At 35.5% G+C, this 23,854-nt stretch overlaps 2 long non-coding RNA genes across 2 annotated transcripts; both read right to left on the reverse strand.

Annotated features, from left to right (window-relative positions):
* Positions 1–234: 234 nt before the first annotated feature.
* LOC104212491 (uncharacterized) lies at positions 235–3,634 on the reverse strand. Its single transcript, XR_707368.2, has 2 exons — positions 2,892–3,634; positions 235–488 (listed from the first exon to the last, which is right to left on the reverse strand). It is a non-coding gene; the product is annotated as an uncharacterized lncRNA (long non-coding RNA).
* A 4,568-nt stretch (positions 3,635–8,202) lies between these two features.
* On the reverse strand, positions 8,203–9,616 carry LOC138872630 (uncharacterized). The gene is made up of 2 exons (XR_011401103.1): positions 9,162–9,616; positions 8,203–8,364 (listed from the first exon to the last, which is right to left on the reverse strand). It is a non-coding gene; the product is annotated as an uncharacterized lncRNA (long non-coding RNA).
* Positions 9,617–23,854: the final 14,238 nt, after the last annotated feature.

Raw genomic sequence — 23,854 nt, forward strand, 5'->3', positions numbered from 1 at the left:
TTTCTTTTTTTTCTATCACTTCTTGGCTTGCTCATTTCCTTTCCTCTCTTTTCTTTCTAATTGTCACTATTTTCTTTCTCTCATCCCTCACGTCCCACAACTTCATTAACTTTTTCTTTTCTTTTTCTTTTCCTTTTCTTAATAATGATTCGATCGAATCCTATGTAGGTTGCCTACGTATCATGTTCCACATGAATCAAACCAAGTGTAGTTCTGAAAAAGTGATGGAAAAAATAAACTAAAAAACAAGAATCTTTTGGATTTTCATTTATAACTATTGTTTTTCAAATACAAATGAGAAGTACGATGACAAAAGACTCGGCAAACTCTTACGCCACCTAAAAGACTCAAAACTACTAGACAAGATAAGAAAGTAAAAGAAAACATGAAAATAGACTCAAAATATAAAAAATCTCTTCAAACAAGCTCCCAAATGCGATGGTCCTGGGGTATCTGTCATGCTCAAGTTCCGGCAAATAGATCCATACCTGTATGAGAAAAATAAGACCAAATAGAGTTAAAGCCTTAGAACACTATGTGAGACAATAACACTTCCTATTGGACACATGCAAGACATGATTAATGCTATTTTTGCAAAGTTATTTACGTGGCCAAAAGTTGGTTAGAATTGCAAACTCAACAAAGGTGACCTAAGACATGGAAAAATTACTTTGCAGAAATTACCCATTTTGTAGAAATGGCTTATGTGGCCAAAAAATGACTAGAAGTGCAAACTCAAAAAAATGGACCTTAAACAGAGAGGACGCCTTGTTGTGAACTTAGGACTCTAAGACATGAGTCACTGAACCACTTTTGCGAAAATGATCCCATTTTGCAAGAACAGCCGATGTGGCCAAAAGCAGCCAGACATGCAAATTCGACCAGGACGGGCCTTAAAGTAAAGAGACACCTAATTGTGCATTCAAGACTCTCCAGGCACAATTAAACAAGCCAGTTTGAAAGAAAGCCCTATTTAGCAAAACGACCGATGTGGTCAAAAGTGGCTAGGCACGCAAGATTTGGCTACGACCCCCGAAGCCAAGAACATAAGACTCACTAGGAAGATCAGACCCTATTTGGGCAGCCTACGTATCTCGCCCCAGAAGACGAGAATCAGATATGCGTAGTTCGGAAAGATTGAATACGGGAGAGAATTAAATAAAAACATTAATTTGGAGAAAACATATTTTTTTGTCTTTTTTGAAAAAATGATGAGACATGTAAAATCTTTTTGGATTTTTTTTTTGTTTTTGAAAAATAACGGGAAAGTACAAAATCTTTTTGGATTTTTCATTTTCATTTTTTTTTGGTCTTTTTCTTGAAAAAGATGTGAAAGAAAAACATAACTAGGCACTACTTGCTTCATTTTTACAAATAGCAGTCCCCCAAATGACCTTTCTACCCTCAAAGATGCAACATGTATCATATAGTGATGATTGAATGTCCTTTTGGGCCATGGGCCCAATTGACACAATTTGGACAGGTTTCTACGAAGGAACACGGTACCTAGGACCGAGCCCTACTAAGTCACAATGATATGATGCAAATAAAAATGACCTAAAGGCTGACCTACATTTAGGGTTCACTAACAAGACAATTCGGGGGAGCATATGGTCGATGATGGCTGCTCATGCTTTCCACCCACTCCATACGTCTCACGGCTCCCCCTCCTAAAATAAGGCTGACTCAACAAAGAGTTCTTATACGCGACGCGTACTACGAGACTTGTTGCAGAAAGAATTGACACATGGTTATGCAAGTGATGACAGTTATAAAGCAATAACACATAAAGGAAAAATTGTAAATACATAAACAGGTAGCAAATAATAAAACGACAAACAAAATAAAGATCAAATAAAACACATGAAAACTTCAGCTGAATATTCTAGAAAGCTAACAAGATCAAAGTATCAGCTCGAACCTGCAACTCCCCAGCGGAGTCGTCAAAGTTGTCACACCCCTTTGTTTTACCTCACTAGCCCTCTTTAAATATATAAAGGTGATTTTTGAAGCTCGAAAGGGTTTTAATTTTGAAAGTGACAAAGAATTGTATTCAAAAGGACTTTTCAGAGTCGCCACCTGACATTTTGTTTCGGTGTATTAGGTCACTGTTTTTAGCAATAATTTTTTCTTTTGAAATACTTTGGAATCCAAAACTAAGTCTGCACCAGACTTCTAGGTAAGGGAGTTTATTTGACTCGGGGAGAAGGTCTTAGGCATTTCCCGAGTCTCGTGAAAGTCACGGTTGCGCACTCGATCTAGTTGGCTTTTAAAAATATTCAAATTGAGGTAAAAATAAACACATAAAAGAAAAATAAACTCACAAAAGGCTCAAGGTCGTTCTCACCTAGTAAAAGAAAAATGAAAATGAAAATAATATAAGTTTTACTTTCGGCCTCCAAATACAAATACTTCGGGGCATATCCCGAATAAAATATATATAAATTTTGCAAGGTATTTTCCGGATAATAAACTAAAGGAAACGACCTCTCGCCTCGAATAAAATAAAAGAAGCGACCTACGATTTGCCTACCCGAGTGTGATCGGCCTAAAACATATTTCTAGCTGATAAATTAATAAAGTAATGACAAAACTATGAAATATTTGAAGTTTGAAATTCTATCCACTTAAGTAATATTCCCACCCCACGAACACATCTTTGCAAAAAAACCAAATATCATGTTAAAATCAGTGATTCTCACCTAAGCTTTTAGAAACTTAAACCTATTTCTCTTAAGGCAAGAGATATATAAACTAAATGATGAACTAGACAAGTGGAAGCAATTTCAGTCAAGAATGAAAAGTAATAGGCAACAAAATCAAGATTCCACTTATAGCATCAGGAGAAATAGATCATAAGATTGAAGAGCAAATACGGTTTAGAATTGGACCTCGAGTGTGGAGCCAAAGTCCTTGCTCTGTTTCGGCCAAAATTAACTCCGCAAAATAATAACACTTAATTAGAGAATTGAAAAGGCAAACAAGGACATCAATAGGGACAATAAACCCAGAATTGAACATTATCAGCGACCTATGACCGAAAATGAAATCGGCAAATAGGAACTCAACCCGAACCTCGAACGGTGAATCCAAGCGAATCCAACAACAAATTCGAATCACCCTCAAGCTCAATCGACTTCCATTTTTTGAATACTAAATCGAAAATAGAAGAAAGAGGCAGCAATGTATTTCTTTTTGTTTGTATTTTTTTGATTTTTTCTTTTTGAAACTTTGATCAAAATTTAACCAAACCACAGAACCATTTTTTTGTATATGTTTTTGAATTTGAAAATAAACTGAAAATTAAAGATGAAAGGATAAAAATCTGGTTGAACGGTGGAAGGAGGTGGTGGTGCGATAAGAGGGTCTGACGGCGGCGGAAGTGCGGCGACAGTGAGGAGGAGGATGGATGAGGGTCTACTGCTCTCTAGGGTTGGCCGTTGTTCCTTAGGGTGAAGGAAATGAGGGGGTGTTAGGTTGTAGAAGTTTAGGGGGTGAGCCTGGTGATTTCTCCGGCGGCGGTGCGGCGGCAGTGAGGTGAAGAAGAAGGTGCGGCTGCCGGTGTTAGGGGTTGGGTGTGCGGCTGGTGGAGGTCGTGTGTGTACGGAGGTGGTCGAATTCCGGTGAGATGGAAAAAAAATTTGTTTATATATCAAGGGGTGAAAGACTAGGAGCCATGGAATAAAGGGCTGTGATTTGAAAGGAAAATTGGGGTGAATCTGGGTCAGACGTTGATGGAATTGGGCTCAAGTGTAATGGGTTTAAGTTAAAAGAGATGGACTCACACCTTGGACCTACAAACTTTCTTTTTGGACAAAGGCAAACTCAAAATTCCTACAAAATATTAATTAAACTTAATTAAGTACATAAATTAAATATTAAAATGAAACTATTTTTTTAAGATTTCTAAATGTTATAATAAGGTAAAAAGTAAAGAAAATAGGCTAAAGTTATACTAATAAAACTATTTTATGTTTTTTTTTAATTTATGTATTAGGATTAAAAGTAAAACAGATTAAAATTATATTAAAATAAACTCAATTAAATGTTTTAAAAATATTAAAATACTAAAACTAACTTTAAAATTTGCGCGGGTCAAAATTACATGCTTACAAGCACCTACGACTAAACTCCTTAATTTTTTCATTTTTTTCATCGAGCACCCATAATTTTAAAATCTTTGATCCGCCACTGCGTGTCGTGACCGAATTTTACCAACACAAATTAAATGCACCATTGCCAACCAACAAATTGGTAATTATTTTAATTTTGAGGTTACAACTTCATGCTAAAGCTACTAAAACAAAATTCGAAATGTTCTTTCTTTTTTCGAGGAAGAAATTAAAAATATATGTCCTTAATTTCTTTCTCATCTTTCTTCGGTGATAAAGCATTTCAGTAAGACCTTTTTGTAAATTAAGCAGTTCATACCATGCATCGGCTTAATTAAAGAGGTAGCGAGCTTCTTGAATACTCCAACTTGAACTATTTCAGTCTCTCTTTCTATTTTATTGATGTAGAATAATTAATATGTACGTTAAATTTTCTTTTTTCGAGGAAAAAAAGATCAATCAACATACTAGGGACTATTTCTTTTCGGAAAAATTCCTTTTTCATGGAAATTCTGATTTTGGTTTTGTATTTGATGAAGTATTTCTATAACATAAAATCTGTTATGCACATATGTATAACTTCAATTCAGATGTACATATGCACTTTTCTTTTATGTTCCTGTTTAAAAACTATGAAGCCTTGAGCTAAGCATAAGCCACATGAGCATTAATTATCCACCTCGTTTGACATGTCAGCAAGCTCAAATTAGATCGGTTAGTTAAAGTTTTGCCATGTCATCAAATTGAATCAGTTTAATAAGTTCGAATTTATGGCCACAGTTTTTTGTTAGTTAGACTTTCTGGCGGTTAACACTGGCCACTGGATACGTAGTTGACTGGGAGTTACTGCAACTTTCACTGAGCAATTATACTGCAAATGAACTCCTAATAATAACTTATCTGTTTGTTTGAACGATTGCATGTTTCATTCCGGTCTTAACTAACACATTAAGTATGTATCTCTTTTCTTTTATTTCTACCTCTATTTAATCACTCTTGATTTTTTTGTCTCTGTCGCTTTTTTTTTTTTTGGCATTCTCCTTTCTTTTTATTTTTTGGTCACTCTTTTATTTTTTGTCACTCTTTTTTTTTCTTTTTTTTTTTCTTTTCTTTCTTTTTTTTAGTTTATTTCTTTCTCAGTTAATTCTATGATTATGATCGAATCCGATGGGGATTGTCTACGTATCATAATGTCGCATGAATCAGATCATTACATAGTTCAGAAAAAATTAGGAATAAAGTACACAAACTAACTCTCGTTTTTTACTCATATACAAATAACTCCACGAAAGCTTCTAACAAGGAAAATGATTTTGGATTTTTTTTGGTAGAAAGGATTCAAAAGAAGAAAGAAACTTTTTTTTAGATTTTAATTTTTTATTGAATTGTTGAATGTGAGACTTCTAAAGAAGAGCGATTTTTTTTTTGAAATTCGATTTTTTTTTTCATTTTGTTTTTGGAATTGTTGAAAGAAAGAATTAAAAAAAAGATTTTTTTTTATTTTTAAAGTTTCTTTTTTTTGATTTTATTTTTTTGGAATTTTTTGAAATAAACACTTCTAAAGAAGAAATAAAATATTTTTGAATTTTTTTTTTCAATTTTTGAAAGAAAAACTTCTGAAGCATAAAAAAAATTTGGAATTCAATAATTATTTTTTGGAATTTTCGATTTTTTTTTTCATTTATTTATTTTTTTGTGATTTTTGGAGGAAAAAAATCTGATTTTGATTTATTTTTTTTTGTGGAAGAAAGACTTATAAAAGAAAAAAAGGAGAAGATATTTTTGAATTTTTTTTATTTTTTTTTAAAATTGAGGTCTCTAAAAAGTTATTTTCTAAAGAAGGAAGTAAAGGGAAATATATTTGATTTTTTTTTTTAAAATTGGGGAGCGGAACCGATGAGGTTTGCTTACGTATCTCACATCCGATGAGAATCGGACCTGCGTAGTTCAAACCAAGACTAGACCATTTTTATATTATTTTTATTTGGTAAAAACGAATTACCTGTACAAAACTGGGGAATGACTTTTCTTTTTCTTTTTTCGCCCAACTAATTTTCTAAAGCCGGTCAACAAATGCAAGCAAGCCTTCCAAATGATGCAACAAGTAGCACATAAGTGAACATGATGGTCTCAAAAAGGATACCTGTCTTATACGGACTCGACCCCTGTGCCGAGCTTCGCTAAATCAAGTGCATATGATGCAACAAAACGATCCTACTAGGGATAACCAGTCATGTGGCTTGTTCTTCTATATTTTAAAAGTCCTAGGGGATGAGGCATATCTAGACTGACCATAAAACAAGCGAACAACTCGAGTTGGGAAGGGGTAGCGTACCGGGAGCAATACTTCTCCGGCTTAACTACTGGACCCTCCCCGTTCTTAAATATGGGTGACTAATAATCCTTCACCGGGAGCCCAGGCCCACCGGCTTTATCTCAACAAAGAATGGGGCGCGTATCCGCGATTCCTGAGGTTGTATTCAGAAGACTCAAAGGGGGTGCGCAAGAAGACAATTTATAAAACAGTTCAACAATATCAAAGCGGTAAAGAGCAAGCAAGTAGCACATTATGCCCAAATAGATCACAGTTATATACAAAAAATTAATAAAGCCAAATAAAGTCAATGTACAAGCTCGAATTCTTGAATATGTTCCCCAGCAGAGTCGCCAGAGCTGTCACACCCCTTTTTACCCCTCCAAAAGATAATGTGGGTTATGGATTATGGGTTAAAGAGTTTTTCCAATTAAAGTGATAATTTTGAAATAGGGATTATTTTATTTACAGAGTCGCCACTTGGAATTGATTTTTGTCGGTGTTCCAAGTCACCTTTTATTTGAATCCCAATTCAAAGGAAGGTTTGACTCTTTTACTATTGGTCCGCAAAAATAAAGTCCGGATAAGGAATTCTGTTAATCGGGAAGAAGGTGTAAGGCATTCCCCGAGTCCCGTGGTTCTAGCACGGTCGCTTTATTGACTACATTTGGCTTGAATTAAACTTGGATAAACGGTGATTTATTTGATTTTTATGCTTTTCTTATGTCCGCTTTTACTTATTTGCTAAAATAATAATAATAATAAAATGTCATAATCACACTACACTAACGAATGTGTAATCTAGACAAAATTTATTGGCTTAGTCATAACATCACTACGCAAGCAAATTCATAGTCATGACAAAGAATTATTAACACGTTATTACTTTCAGAAAAATTACTATATTTGTGCATTGAAAAAATTATTTATTAAGAGTTACTATCGCGCTATGCAAGCGAATCTGCGAGTTTAGCAAAGAGTTTATTAAATTAGAAAATAATTAAAGCTAGTAAAAATAGTATGAGATTACTGAATTAAAATATTGAGAGTTAATATCACGCTACGCAAGCGAGTCCATGAAATAATAATAATAATAATAATAATAATAAGTTAAAACGAACCTACTGGTTGCCTAGCGTTTAAATTAATTAAAGGTACTTAAGTTATTGGATTATTATTACACATCATGAAAATTAACTAATTCTTAATAAGTCTATTCAACTAATCTAGTAAGTATTATTTTGAAGATAGATCATATTATTTATTGAGAAAATGGGCCAATTTGCTTACTTAGTTATGGCATTGAGCCAACATCTATGAAATAAATGGACAAAATATTTATAGACTTCTTAAAAGCAATGGGCCTATTGGACAGAATCTGCCTTGACCAATTATTGGGCTCCGAAATGGGCACTAGCTGAAAGCCCAATAGATTTCAAATGTTGGTTTACTATGACAGCCTACCTGGGCTAAATTGTAAGTCTGGCCTCTTTTGCTCTAAGCCATTAACCCTTATTTTTAGCTAGCAATTTCAAAACCTATTTAGGATCTAGCCACTTTCTACCAAAAAAAAATCTAAAATCCTAGCAGAGATGGTCACATATAAAATCTGTAAAAATAAATAAAGGTTTCAAGCATGTTTTTTTTGTTATTTTTCATAAATTGGCCAGAATTGCAAAGGTACAAAAGGAGTCTTTAAGCACATTGCAACCTACTTGGAACATCTCAATTTTAAATGCATCAATACTATAATAGATAGTAAAGACGAATAACACATGAATAAAAAAGTGTTTGATTAACCAAGGATTTATTTTACATATGAACTACAACAAGATATATTTAAATAATAAAGAAATTTAGCTAAGCACTCATTTATTTAAATGGACATGCACCCAACAATCAAGATGAGTTCAAATTTTCTTGTTAATGTGAAAACATCTGCAACATAAAATTAAAGAGTTACCTGAGTCGCAGAATAATAAATACAGCAACAAAGAATGGAAGCTCAGCAACTAAAGCAGCATAAAAATAGCAGCACAACAGCAACAAATCCGTGTTAAAACAGCTCGAAAACTCAGAGAAGAAACCTAGAAGCAAACTCTAAAGAGGACTTATACTATTCTAAAAAAAAGGTTTGCACTTTAAGATTCACTCTTAAGACTTACAATTTCAGCTTACTAAAGGATGCTTCAACTGGTAATTTCTTTTTTTGTTGTATGTTCAAAAGCAGAAAATGATCCTCTCCAAAATGTAATGGAGTCCCCTCTATATATCAAAACAACCAACTATTTCAAAAAATTAAAAATCAATCTTTTTGACAGATTTTTCTACAAAATCTGCTCTTAAATTCAAAAAGCAAGACTTTCTAGTTCAAATCTTGTCAAGTATTTCAAACAAAATCTGCTCTCCACTATTCAAAGATAGACTTTATTCAAATAATGTCCAAAGGTCTACATTTTCTTACCAAACAATTTGACTTTTGAGTGTTGTACTCAAAGAGTCTTGAAGCAGTAAACAAACAACCAAACAAGTACCATATACTCTTAAGTATTTTTCATTACCTCACTTTTATCAATACAAAACAATTTTACTACTTCAACAAGTGCAAAAACAGAAAATTTAACATTTCAAACTTCAAAAACTAATGCTAAAATAATTAATAATAGACAAAAATAAAATCTGAAAAATAAAAATAAAAATAAAAAAAATCAGCCATGAAAAGAATAGTATTTTACCATTTTACACATCAAAAGGCCGAAAAAATGGTGGTATGCCACAGAGGGTGTTACGGGAGGTCGCCGGAATTAGGCCGAATTTTGGTCGCCGGATTTTTGGGGTAGAATTGACATCAATATCTAGGTCTTGAGGAGCTCTATCCATTGATGTAGGTATTTTGGGGTGGTAGTGGTTGGAGCTTCAAGAATTTGGACAAAAAAGTGACGAGAAAGTTTCCTAGATCTAAGATTCAAGGAGTTTGAGGGATTTTTTTAGGATTTGGTTTGGAGATATGGAAAGAGGAAGTTGTGGATATTACGTGGCGTGAATTTGGAGGTGTTTGGAGGTGGTCCGCTGGCGGCAGCAATTTCCGGCAGGCGGCGGTGGGCGGAGCTGGGGCGGCGTAGAGAGAGTGAATAGAGAGAGAAAAGAGAAGAATGAGAGGGAAAGAAGAGAGAGGAAATAAGGGGGAAATAGGGCAAATTTTTGGGGATTTTAGGCTTTAAATACCTAGGATGAAGATCAAACTAGGACCGTTGGATTAAATCAAGATGGGTGGATGAGATTGAATCTTGTCACTTTACCAAAACGACGTAGTTTCAAGACAAAACTACGTTGTTTTAAGCTCTTCTTGGCAGCCCCCTTTTGGACCGGATTTGGGCTATTTGGGCTCAAATTTTAGGCCAATTTTGGCACAACTTTAATTAAATTATACTAGCCCAATTCGTACCCCGTTTATCAAACCATTACTCAATTCTTAAAACCTATACATACACAAATAAGAACAAACACATACACACACACACACACACACACACATACATACATACATACATACATACATACATACATACATACATACATACATACATACATACATACATACATACATACATACATACATACATACATACATACATACATACATACATACATATATATATATATATATATATATATATATATATATATACAAGGCAAAAATTAGGCATTTACAATTAAGTTCTCGTTTTAATAATTTTAAAAACTATGATTGTCCTTCAATTTTACTAATAAAAGACAATCTTTACAATGTAAATAAAAGAATGTTTGGAAGTAAATACAAGATACCCAATAATCATCCCAGAACCTTGTGTCACAAGTGCATGAACATTTACTAAGAAGGAAATAAATTATAGTAACTATCCGGAATACAAGGTGGACAGAAATGAAAATACAATACAATACTCTGAAGGGGACTCTACTGGCTGTGGTTCGTCTCGACAAAGCAGCTCACCTAAGTCTCCGTATCAACCACGCCGCTATGCCACTCAGCCACTAGCCACACATGAACCTGTGCAACAAAAATACACAGCAAGTGTAGCATGAGTACGAAAATAACGTGTACCTAGTGAATATCCCGTCTAATCTCGAAAAATTAGAGACGGGAGGTCGACTTCGATACTTACTAATGGTTCAATGATAATATGGTAAAAATGTGAGGGAATCATAGATTTCATAAAGCAAAATAAGCTCATAAAGCTGGAAAGCAGGTAAACAACTTCTCAATAATAAAAGGGTCTCCAAAGATTTACTTTTCATTATCTTTATCCATTTATCTCTGGCTAGGAAAGGCAAGTATCAACATTTAAAATTCTCAGACAAACAATATAAGCATGAGCATATCATCCTGAGCTCGTACGACCATATCCAACATAAATATAAAATGTGCACTGGCAGTGACAATTTTATTTTGTCGGTAAACGTAATATTTTTAGCGACGACATGATAGTTTTCAACTACAAAATCGCAAATCATTTTTGTAAAAGCAAAGTCGTCGCTAATTTATTCATTTAGGGACGAAATATTTTTTTGTATATAAAATGTCGTCTTTAGTGACGAAATCACATTTTTTCAGTTACAAAATACATGTAACTTTAGAGACAATTGACATTGTCACTAATTGAACTAAATAATTAGTGACAAGGTATTTTCGTTGTTATTAATAATTTTTTTAGTGACGAAAATACATTATCACCTGCAGATTTTCAATACTTTTTCTGACAAACAATTTCGTCGTAAATACTATGCATTTGGGGACCAAAAAAGAGTTTCGTAGTTAATCTATCTTTATTTAACGACGAAATACTAAGTTGTCTTTGTATACCTTTAGTGACCCACTTTTAAGGATGAATAATTGACAATTTTTATTCGCCGCAAAAGGTTTTTTGTGACGAAATAAAGATTTTAAGTGACGAAATAATTTGTAACCGATAACCAAATTTGTTGTAGTGAAACTCAATTATAACACATAAATTTTGTATTTCAGTTATAAAAAAGATTTTCAACCGAAAAATACCCCAAAAACATAGCAATCTTCAGAGAAATTATATAATACATCTGAATACATAAATTATATTAATTAAAAAAAATATATGAATACATTCATGGCATATAGGGAGACAGTGAATACAATGAAATACATAGAATACAGCGGGATACATTGAAATACAATGAGAAAAAAAGATAGTGAATACAATGAAATACATGGAATACAATGAGATACATTGAATTACAATTGAAAAAAAGACAATGAATATAATGAAATACAAGAAAATACAGCGTGATACGTTGAAAAACATTAAAATATATTAGCAGAAAATCAAGTTGCTTAGCCCCAAACTCCGTCGTTTGTTCAAGAACAAACCCTAATTTCCGGCAAATCCGCTGTCGAGCAATAATCCTGAATCTCACTGTTCACACGCCGCCGTCGATCAGAGGCATAGCTTAATCCGTTCTTTAGCTTGTTTTGACACATAAAAGACATGGATTTTAGTAAGATTGAGATTGTCACACCTCCTTTTTCCGCCCCCGCGAGGGGTGAACGAGTTTTTTTCAATTAAAGGACAATCGAAACGGGATTTATTTATTTATTTCAGAGTCGCCACTTGAGAGATTTAGGGTGTCCCAAGTCACCAATTTAATCCCGAATCGAGGAAAAGAATGACTCCATATTACAGTCTGCGAACCAGAAATCCGGATAAGGAATTCTGTTAACCTGGGAGAAGGTGTTAGGCACTCCCGAATTCCGTGGTTCTAGCACGGTCGCTCAACTGTCATATTCGGCTTGTTTATCTGATTTTATACAATTATGCGCTCTTGTGCAAGTTTTAACTCTTTAGCGCTTTTATTATTATATTTTAAAAAGAATGTGAACATCGTTTAAAAACATGTCTTTGGATTGCGTCACATGAAATGCACCCGCAATCCGGAACACAGTTTTATTCAATGTTTTGGGATTTGGATTTGGGTCGCATGAAATGCGCACCCGAGTTTAAGAAGGTAAGATTAATTAAATCGCGCCTAAAGAGTCTAACGCGTTATTGTCTTTGGGGAAGGCAGTGAAATTCACTAAACAGTCCATCCCAAATTCTAAGTATTTATTATAACCAATTATTGAGGGCCCCGCAATTTGCATTTTTATTTGGCGAGGCTCGTCTCATTATTTTTAAAAGGATAATCTTAGCATGACTATATTTTCTATTTTTCATTTTCTAAAATAAATGAAGATAAGGTCCTACTTTATTTACATACTTTCGAGTTATTATAGTTAAGTTTCGAAAGTGAGTTGTTTAAAGAGTTTACATGGTAACGCATGGAAAATTATACATACAGACAGTAAAAGAAAGAAAAGACTACATTAAATTACAACTTCAAATCTTTCTCATTTTTGCGTTCATGCTTCGAGTGGCTTACAAGATGAACCAGTGTATCAGATTGTGTACCTGGTATTTGGAAAGTAAGGAAAGAAGATGAAGATCAGTTAAAGCAGTAGTAGTGCAAATACACAGCAACAGAAGCAACCCAACAACAACAAATTCGAACCAGATTCAAGGCCCAGAAAACTTTGAAGAAAAACCGAACAACTTAATAGAACAAACCCAAAAGTATGTCAACCAACTAAACAGCAACAACCCACGCGTTTATTAAAACCCGAAACTAAACTCGTTTCTCACTTTGTTTTTGTTTTCTCTTTTTAAACTCTATCACACTCTCTTCAGATTTTCAGAATGTATTCCTCTCTCTCTAAGTAAGTCTTTCAAGTTCAAGTCTTTTCTCTCAAGTCTTCAAGCTCCTAAGTGTAAAAGTCCTCCTCTAAAATGTGTCAAATGACTCTATTTATAACAAGACTCTTGTCTTGAATCCCCAACCCGAAATATTCCCCTCAAAGCATGCTTTGTTTCCTACTTTCTTAAACAAATGAATTATTCCCTACTATTTTGTGTCTTGTCCCCCACTATATTAAACTAAAGAATTATTCCCAACCTATTATGTCTTGTCCCCCATTATATTAAACAATTATATCAACCCCAACTCATTACATCTTGTCCCTCATGCTTAACATAAAGAATTATTCAAAATGTTTAATTCCAAAACTACCCCTCCGACCTTATTGCAATTACCATTTTACCCCTGAACGTACTGCAATTTATCAAACTACCCCATCAGCTATAACCAATTCACCTAATCAATCTCAACCAAAATATAGTAAATATGACCAATTTCTAAACAAATTCAACAACAAATCACATGAATACAAATTGAACAACATCAAATTAATGTGAATAAATTAGCCATATTGGGAACCAATCCTAGTTAACTTAGACAAAAAATGAATGAGCAAAAGAGACAACAATATTAACAACAAAGATATATGATTCAAACTAAATCAACAAGTCAAAAACCAAAACAAACTCAAATTAAATTACTGGATGAACTTCAAACAAAGAATAAACATGCATTAAATCCATATTAAATAACAAACATGATGGATTCAAATGATTTAAACTAACACTCTTCTATACTAAATCCTTTTAAAATTAACAGAACAAACTAAAGACAAAATTCATTGAACTTCAACTTAAAAATAAAAACATTATAATTACTAACAATTTCTACCTAAAAATAAACAAGAACAAATGAAACAAACATGAAACAAACTGAAGAAAAATAAGAAAAACGATAAACACGAATTGGTTAAACCACTAACCGGATTGGAACGACGATAAACTTGAACAACGACGAACTCGAACTATGTATGGACTGTTTCGACAAACCTCGACCAAAGCTTGAATAAGCGAAATGGTGAGTCTCTTTTTTGGACTGGAGGCGCCGGAAAAAGTGAAGCTGCGCGATTTGGTTTTAAGTTCAGCTGCTTGACAAAGCAGCAACATCGCAGCCCAAGCAGATGCTGAACGGGCTTGGCTTTGGGAGTAGCAGCGACAGCATCGATGAAGTTGGACGTGGTCGTTTGGTTTCAACGAGAATGTGGTCAGTTGGTATGTTGAAGACGAAGCAAAAGATGGTGGTGCTTGGACTGGTTGTCGTTTGGACGGTGCTAAGGCAGCGACAACTTAGCAGAAGCTCGGAGATGGCAGTGGAGGGCAGTCCATGGACGAGCCTGAGCTCGCCATGGAGAAGACGAAGGCGCAGCAGTGGCAGCGCTAGCCATGGCAGCCATGGACGTTGGTTATTTTGGATGTGAGGTCGTCGATGGGTGTTGTGGTTGGTCACCGGAGGGGCTGTGCGTGTGTGCGAAGGTGAGGCAGAGGGGGAAAGGGTAGCTGCCATGGTTGGGGAGCTCGGGGAGTTGGAGAAGAAGAAGAGAGGGTGGGGGGCGGATAGTTTAGTTTAGGGTTTGGTTTTTTTTTTTGTTTTGTTTTGTTTTGGGAAAAAATGAAAAATGAAAAGGGGTTAGGTATTGGGGTTATGGGGCGGACCAGGTCGACCCATGTGGAGATGGACCGGATCATGGGGAAAGTTGGGTATTCTTGGGCTTGTAGCTTGAATTAGAAGAAGAGCCCAATTCCGATTTTTTTGTATTTTTTGCTCTCTTTTCTTCTTTTATTTTTCTAAAACTAAATTCTAAAAATCCTTAAATTATTATTAAGAACTAAATTAAGTTATAAAAGCGCAAATTAACTCCCAATAACAATTAATGCACAATTAAGTAATAATTAAGCATAAAATTGTATAATTGGACATTAAATGCTAAAAATGCAAAAGATGCCTATTTTTGTAATTTTCAATTTTTGTAAAACAAACTTAATTACTAACAATTGTAGAATTAAATCCTACATGCAAAATGCGACATATTTTTGTATTTTTTATTAATTTAACAAATAAACATGCACAGACAAATACAAATAATTATCCAAAAATGTCACAAAAATTCTCAAAATTGCACACCAAGGAAAATCATTTTATTTTGAATTTTTTGGGAGTAATTCTTTCATAGGGCAAAAATCACGTGCTTACAGCTGCCCCTCTTTGCCCGAAGACACGAAGGGTTTTCGTGCAAAGATAAAGTGAGCGATTTTTGCCCATCCGAGTACTCCGTGTGAAGCATTTTTTTGAAAAAGATTTAACCGAACCTTTGCTTTAAAGGTTTCCTACATATCCCTGGCTAAAGGGGAATCAGGTTAATGTAGTTCGGGAAGTTTTGGTAGCTGGGACTACCCTGGGACTGCAAGGTTGCTGCTGTTGCGTGCTATTACCACTGCTTACCGATCTCCTTGTTACACCGTGCTTAAAAGAAAACAAGAAGCTAGGTTAGACTGCAACTTGTTCTTGTTGCATTGCTTTCTTGTCGGCTTATGTTTCCTCCGGTGCTTTTCTTCCGCGAATTTGGGGATGACACTGGCCCTTTGCTTTTCTGAATACCAGTTTTCATCATTTTGTTCGGTCCGCTGGGGACATGACTTTCTTCATTAAGCTTTTCGGCGGTTCCTCTGGGGATACGGCTTTCTTCATCAGATTTGTTATGTTGGGCATAATTTAATGTTCACATGCCGCTTCTTTCAAGACGCGTCTTTTCTTCCTTTTGACTCACGCGCTTGAATTTGTGCTGGGACCTCTTGTTGCCACCTTCTGCTTCCCGGTGCTGGGGATTGATATTGTTTCCTGCTGGGGATTCCTGTTGTAACCTTCTGCCTTCCGGTGGGGTTATTGCTTTCAAGATCTGCAGTATAAGACTCAACAACAACTTTGAAAAATAAACGCCTTTCCTCTCTTCAGGTGGGCTCCTGACTTCAACAACTTTGAAAAATAAACGCCTTTCCTCTCTTCAGGCGGGCTTCTGATTTCAACAATAACTTTGAAAAATAAACGTCATTCCTCTCTTCAGGCGGGCTCCTGACTTCAACAACAACTTTAAAAATAAACGTCATTCCTCTCTTCAGGCGGGCTCCTGACTTCAATAACAACTTTAAAAATAAAATGCCATTCCTTTCTTTAGGTTGGAGAGATTTCAACAACTTTTAAAAATAAAACGCCTTTCCTCTCTTCAGGCGGGCTCCTGACTTCAACAACTTTAAAAAATAAAAACGCCTTTCCTCTCTTCAGGCGGGCTCCTGATTTCAACAACAACTTTGAAAATAAACGTCTTTCCTCTCTTCAGGCGGGCTCGTGACTTCAACAATTTTGAAAATAAAATGTCATTCCTTTCTTTAGGTTGGCGAGATTTAAACAACTTTAAAAATAAAACGCCATTCCTCTCTTCAGGCGGGCTCCTGACTTCAAACAAACAACTTTTAAAATAAACGTCATTCCTCTATTCAGGCGGGCTCCTGACTTCAACAACAACTTTAAAAATAAACGTCATTCCTCTCTTCAGGCGGGCTCCTGACTTCAACAAACAACTTTTAAAATAAACGTCATTCCTCTCTTCAGGCGGGCTCCTGACTTCAACAATAACTTTAAAAATAAACGCCATTCCTCTCTTCAGGCGGGCTCCTGACTTCAACAACAACTTTAAAAATAAAATGTCATTCCTTTCTTTAGGTTGGCGAGATTTCAACAACTTTTAAAAATAAAATGTCTTTCCTCTCTTCAGGCGGGCTCCTGACTTCAACAACTTTAAAAATAAAAACGCCTTTCCTCTTTTCAGGCGGGCTCCTGACTTCAACAAACAACTTTTAAAATAAACGTCATTCCTCTCTTCAGGCGGGCTCCTGACTTCAACAAACAACTTTTAAAATAAACGCCATTCCTCTCTTCAGGCGGGCTCCTGACTTCAACAATAACTTTAAAAATAAACGCCATACCTCTCTTCAGGCGGGCTCCTGACTTCAACAACAACTTTAAAAATAAACGCCATTCCTCTCTTCAGGCGGGCTCCTGACTTCAACAACAACTTTAAAAATAAAATGCCATTCTTTTTTTTAGGTTGGTGATATTTCAACAACTTTTAAAAATAAAACGCCTTTCCTCTCTTCAGGCGGGCTCCTGACTTCAATAAAAACTTTAAAAATAAAACGCCATTCCTTTCTTTAGGTTGGCAAAATTTCAACAACTTTAAAAAATAAAATGTCATTCCTCTCTTCAGGCGGGCTCTTGACTTCAACAACAACTTTTAAAATAAACGCCATTCCTCTCTTCAGGCGGGCTCCTGACTTCAACAAACAACTTTTAAAATAAACGCCATTCCTCTCTTCAGGCGGGCTCCTGACTTCAACAATAACTTTAAAAATAAACGTCATTCCTCTCTTCAGGCGGGCTTCTGACTTCAACAACAACTTTAAAAATAAAATGCGATTCCTTTCTTTAGGTTGGTGAGATTTCAACAACTTTTAAAAATAAAACGCCTTTCCTCTCTTCAGGAGGGCTTCTGACTTCAACAACTTTAAAAATAAAAACGTCTTTCCTCTCTTCAGGCGGGCTCCTGACTTCAACAAACAACTTTTAAAATAAACGACATTCCTCTCTTCAGGCGGGCTCCTGACTTCAACAAACAACTTTTAAAATAAACGTCATTCCTCTCTTTAGGCGGGCTCCTGACTTCAACAATAACTTTAAAAATAAACGTCATTCCTCTCTTCAGGCGGGCTCCTGACTTCAACAATATCTTTAAAAATAAACGTCATTCCTCTCTTCAGGCGGTCTCCTGACTTCAACAACAACTTTAAAAATAAAATGCCATTCCTTTCTTTAGGTTGGCGAGATTTCAACAACTTTTAAAAATAAAACGACTTTCCTCTCTTCAGGCGGGCTCCTGACTTCAATAACAACTTTAAAAACAAAACGCCATTCCTTTCTTTAGGTTGGCGAAATTTCAACAACTTTATAAAATAAAACGCCATTCCTCTCTTCAGGCGAGCTCCTGATTTCAACAACAACTTTGAAAATAAAACGCCCTTCCTCTCTTCAGGCGGGCTCCTGACTTCAATAACAACTTAAAAATAAAAATGTCATTCCTTTCTTTAGGCTGGCGAAATTTCAATAACTTTTTAAAAATAAAACGCCTTTCCTCTCTTCAGGTGGGCTCCTGACTTCAACAACTTTTAAAAATAAAATGTCATTCCTTTCTTTAGGTTGGCGAGATTTCAACAACTTTTTAAAAATAAAACGCCTTCTGTTCTTCAGAGGGGCTCCTGACTTCAACAACTTTGGAAATAAAATCCTATTTGAGGGTGGATGAACCCAAAATATCTTATTCGAGGGCGGATGAACCCAAAATATCCTATTCGAGGGCGGATGAACCCAAAATATCCTCAAAACTTGAAAATGTCTTACCTCAAAACTTGTTGGGGATTATTTTTGCTGGGTATGAATTTTCCTTTTCTTCCTGACCCACTCTAGGTTGTCTGACCCTCTTGAAACTTGGTCGAAACTCTGTCGAGGATGCTTCTACATCTCGATGATCCGCTGGGGATAACACTGCGAACTGCTGAGTAACCCTGCTGGGGATAACACTGCTGAGGATAACTCTGCTGAGTAAATATGTTATCTTACTCCTTCCAAAACTACTTCCTTTTAAGTAGGATGTTTCATTCCTCTGCAAACTACTTCCCTTTTTTTCTCTTTTTTTTCTCTTTTTTTTTTTGCTAGCTTCTTCCTTCGAAGACTACCTCCCTTAAGACTCGTTTTGCCTTTCCCCGAAAGGAACTGCTGAGGATACCAATTTTCACCAAACTTGTGTTGGACTCCTCGAAACTGCTGGGGATAACACTGTTGGAGAATTATTTACTTACCTGTTGGGGGATAAAATGTAATCAGCTGGGGATAACGCTGTCGAGGATAACACTGCTGGGGGATTCTGATTCCTTCAGAACTAGTGCTTCACTCTTCGGAAGGCTGTTGGGAATGATACTGACCTTTTGCTTTTCTGAGCACAAGTTTCATCCCTTTGTTCTGTCTGCTGGGGAACAACTTCCTCCATTGAAACTTATTATGTTGGGGGCAACACTAGTTCAAAGACCACTTCCCTTGAGACTGGTGTTATCTTTATTCTTCCCCAAATGGTACCTGACTTCTAGAAAATTTTCTAAATGAAAGAAAAATTTTCTGCCCCAGTTTGATAATATCCCTTGTGGCATGCATTTCTGTCATCAATGCCATTTCCTTTACCTGTTTCAAATCAAACAAATTTTGTTAGTTTAAAACGCGGTGGTTGGTTATGATACTCCTACTGGGATGGTTTTCCCTTTCTCCTTCCTTGCTCTGCGTTCCACAACTTGTTGGGGATGATATTATTTGCTGGGGATAATCCCTTTCCGCTGGGGATATCCCACTTCTTTTGTGGCATAGCTCGGAAACTGGCATTTCCCCGACCTTTTAGTCTAGTATGAATTTCCCAAATCATGCCCACTACTCTCCTTGCTTTGTCCACGGGCCTCGGCCTTGAGGTTTCAATAACCTTTGATTTCGGCTGGGATATCCCTCTTGACACTCGTCAATCCTTTTGTCAATTCCCTTTTGCTAGGGATATCTTTCTTGACACTGGTCTCGCGCTTGTTCCTTGCTGATTACAACACTTGGATGTACTAGCCAGATCTCATCTTGCATAATTGTAAAGCTGATGACATATTTTGAAGTCAATTCTCACTTGTTCTGACCAAACAGACTCTACTGGGGAAAATTTCTATGAAAAGAGAAAGATAAAAAAGGAACAAAACAAAAGACAAAGGAAAAAGATGACTCTTTGACAAGAGAAACTATAAATAAAAAAACCTATCAAACGCAGATACCGACTCTAATGGTCATGACATGCATATGTGGCCTATCCTCCGCCGTCAATCGTCTTTCAGGATCTTCATTTGGCGATTCCCCATCTAATTCTCAATCTTATTCGACTTATAGTGCCCAAAGGGTTTTCATTATCAAGTCTCTCTCATTTTGGTTTTCTCTCAGCTTTTATCGTCTTATGGTGTCCGTGAAGATTTTCACCGATAAGACTCTCTTAGTTGTATCACTTTACAGCTGGGATTTGGAGTGTTGCCGATATGACTCTTTCTGCTGAGGATTAGAGTCCTTTCTGCTGTGGAACAGAATGTTATGTTCACCGGTAAGACTCTCATTTGTCTGACTTGGCATCTTTTGAAGGCTGATCAAAAGATCTTTCTTTGGACCGTAATGTGGGTTTTGGATAGGCTAGAAATAAAGGGTATTAAAGTCTCAAAAACAAATCAATTTGGGGTTCAAAATTACAACCCTCGGAACCATATTTGTTTACAACAAGCGCAACCCTTGCTCCAGTTTCTTGCTTGGGGATTTTTTAATTTTTTTTTTACTATGCGCACTATGACCATTATGGTCATTATGCACCCTATGACCGAGCCGTGAAGCACCTACGTATCCTCTTTGAGGAATCAGGTCAAACGTAGTTCCCAATTCCTCTGTTTTCTTCTGACTTTCTTTTATTTTTTTGTTATCATTTTTCTTTTCTTCTTTTTTTTCATTTTTCTTTTGTCGTTTTGTTGATTTTTTTTTGTTTTTTTTTTCTTTTTTTTCTTTTTCCTTTTCTTTTCTTATCTTTTATGTTTGTGTTTCTACTCTTTGCTACTGACTCCGAAAGAGGGGTATGAAAGAAGAAAATAAACAAGGCTCAAAAGGGGTAACGAAGGATAAAGTGTTTAGGTAGCAGAATGAAATGCCTTCATCATTCCAGTCTTTAAAACATGCCAAGTGAAAACAATACAATTGAACATAGATTTATAGTCTCTTCTGATGGTGCTGGACTTGACAATTATATTCAACATTTGCTTTTCATTTGTCATTTCTAAAGCACTGTTGGGAGACACTCTCACTCTCATTATCATGAACGACCCTCATGCCAATTTGGCGAATCTTGCTTTTAAACGGTTTTCTTTGTGTTTTACTTGCCCTAGTTCCACTTGACTCGAGCTCCGAATAATCTCAAACCATCCTTATTTTCTTTTAAATGTTCCGATCACCTCCCAATGGTTTTATGATTATCTTTTAAGATCAGGCCCAAACTGTGTGCGCATGTCATGTCACCAGAATCGGCGCTGAACAAAAATGATAAAAGGACCAAACAAAAAGAAGACTGGAAATAATAAAAGACCGGATTTTGCATTAGACTACCGGCGAAATGGTTTGAATAACAAAACAAACAAAAACAAACCAGAATAAAATCCTAAAACAACCTGGACAAAACTTTGCTATGACAAAATGGAAAGATAAGAAAGTTTGACACAAGACAATATCCGAATTACAACTCTAAAAATAATCCGGACAACAGAAATGACAACAAAATAAGCCACCAAAAGCTTCTTTCTTGCCAACCAAGGAACGGAGCGTCCTCCCACTTTGTCAACACTGGCATCTAAGCCACTGAGCCTCGCATCAGTATTGCCCAGACCATTGCCAACTTCAATATCATCAACCTTAGTCAACAAGTCCCCAGTAGGATTCAAGTGCTTCTGTCATCAGGCCTGATCCCCGCAAAGTGTGCTTCTGGATCTTGTATTTCCGGCTTACCACAAACCAACCACCTTAACTTTCCTTGTGATTTAAAAAAAAACAGGTTAGAATGGACTCAGTCGGTCCTCATTATTAACAACATCTTTTTCCCTTTTTTTTCTTTTTTTTTCATTTTTCTTCTTTTTTTCGATTTTTTTTCATTCTATTTTTCTTTTTCTTTTTTTTTCATTCTTTTTCATTTTTTTTCTTTTTTGTCATGGTCGAATCTTATGGAGATTGCCTACGTATCATGACCCCGCATGAATCAAATCTTGCGTAGTTCGGGCCACAATGAAACATGTTTTTTTTTATCAATTTTCATAATAAAACAAACTGGGTTTCAGAGGTTTAAGGATGACTTAAAAACTCGAAAATCAAACAACCCACATATTCTAATCAAAAGCTTTACAAACTCAAAAACAAAATGCCAGCTCCCTTTCTCCGTTTGACAAATGCAACCAAACAGTTATTTTTGCAAATGTGGCCCCTTCCAAATTTCACATGAATTTTGAGGCCGGGGAGGATTATTTTATGACACTTTACAAACTTGTCCGTTCTTTTACGAAAATAGCCTTTCGACAACTGAAAGATACTCTAAGGCTATTTCGAGCTGCCGAAGCTGGCTCGGCTTATTATGACAAAAAATTCAAACGGTATTCACCTGACCGCTGACTCTTTGTTTTTTTTTTCAAGTTACAATAAAAACCTGGTGTTGCAAACACGGCCCTTCAGCGCCTCGGGGACGAAGATTTTTAAGGCTGTGTGGGTCAACTGGACCAAAATCCTAAAAAAAATGACCCAAGGTGGCTGTTTATACAAAGTTAGCCTTCCGGCGTCCCTTTCGGGAACATTCGGCTATTTTTGACAAAAACAGCATCACCCGACTTATTTATGACTCTTTTTATCATTTTTCAAAAATAGAAAACTCAATATTGCAAACACGACCTTTCAACGCATCGGGGACGAAGATTTTTAAGGATGTGGGGGTCAACTGGACCAAATCTTAAACATGACCCAAAAAGTGGCTGTTTATGCAAAGTCAGCCTTCCGGCGTCCCTTTCGGGAACATTCGGCTATTTTTGACAAAACATCATCACCCTACTTATTTATGACAAAATTAAAACTTTGACATATTTTTTGTTTATTTATTTGTTTTTGGTTATTTTAGCAAAAAGGGGAGGTTGGACCCGATGAGGGTTGCCTACGTATCTCACATCCGGTGAGAATCAAACCCGCGTAGTTCGGGAATAAAACAAACTATATATATATATATATTTTTATTTTATTTTATATATATATATATTATTTTTTTTAAAAAAAACAAGACTCTTTTTCATTTTCATTTTTGGCATTTCATAAGCAAATAATAAAACCACTTTCAAAACACGACTCTTTTCATTTTTTTTTTTGGCATTTCATAAATAAAAAAAATTATTATTATTTTTCTAAAAAAAACAAGACTTTTTCCATATTCATCTTTTATGGCAAGACAAACTATTTTCCTTTTCTATTTTTTGAAAACAAGACAGAATAACGACTTTTTTTTTCTTTTCATCTTCAACAAATAATAAAACAACCTATTCCCAAACTAAAATAAAGACTCTTTTCTTTTTCTTTTTCTGCGAACAATTTCCAAAAATAAAGACTCTTTTTTTTATTTTTCCTTTGCTTTTAGTAAAACAAACTATTAAAAATAAAATAGTTTTTTAGAGTTTCGACACTATATATATATTTTAGAGTTTCGACACTATTGTTATTTTTTCAAAGTAGAAGATTAACCCTATACACTGCTATTTCTTTCTTCTTTTTTTCTTCTTTTTTTTTTTCAAAATTTTCCAATATTCAAAACCGGTCAGCATGCAAGTCCAAAGCAAATAACATGCACAAGCAGTAAGCAGGATGCATCAGGATGGTCTTTTCTGTTTCAGGTTGCTATTCCTAGACGGACCCAACCCCTGTGTTGAGTCCCCTA

Source organism: Nicotiana sylvestris, chromosome 7 (assembly GCF_000393655.2).
Source record: "Nicotiana sylvestris chromosome 7, ASM39365v2, whole genome shotgun sequence".
NCBI classification, from domain to species: Eukaryota; Viridiplantae; Streptophyta; class Magnoliopsida; order Solanales; family Solanaceae; genus Nicotiana; species Nicotiana sylvestris.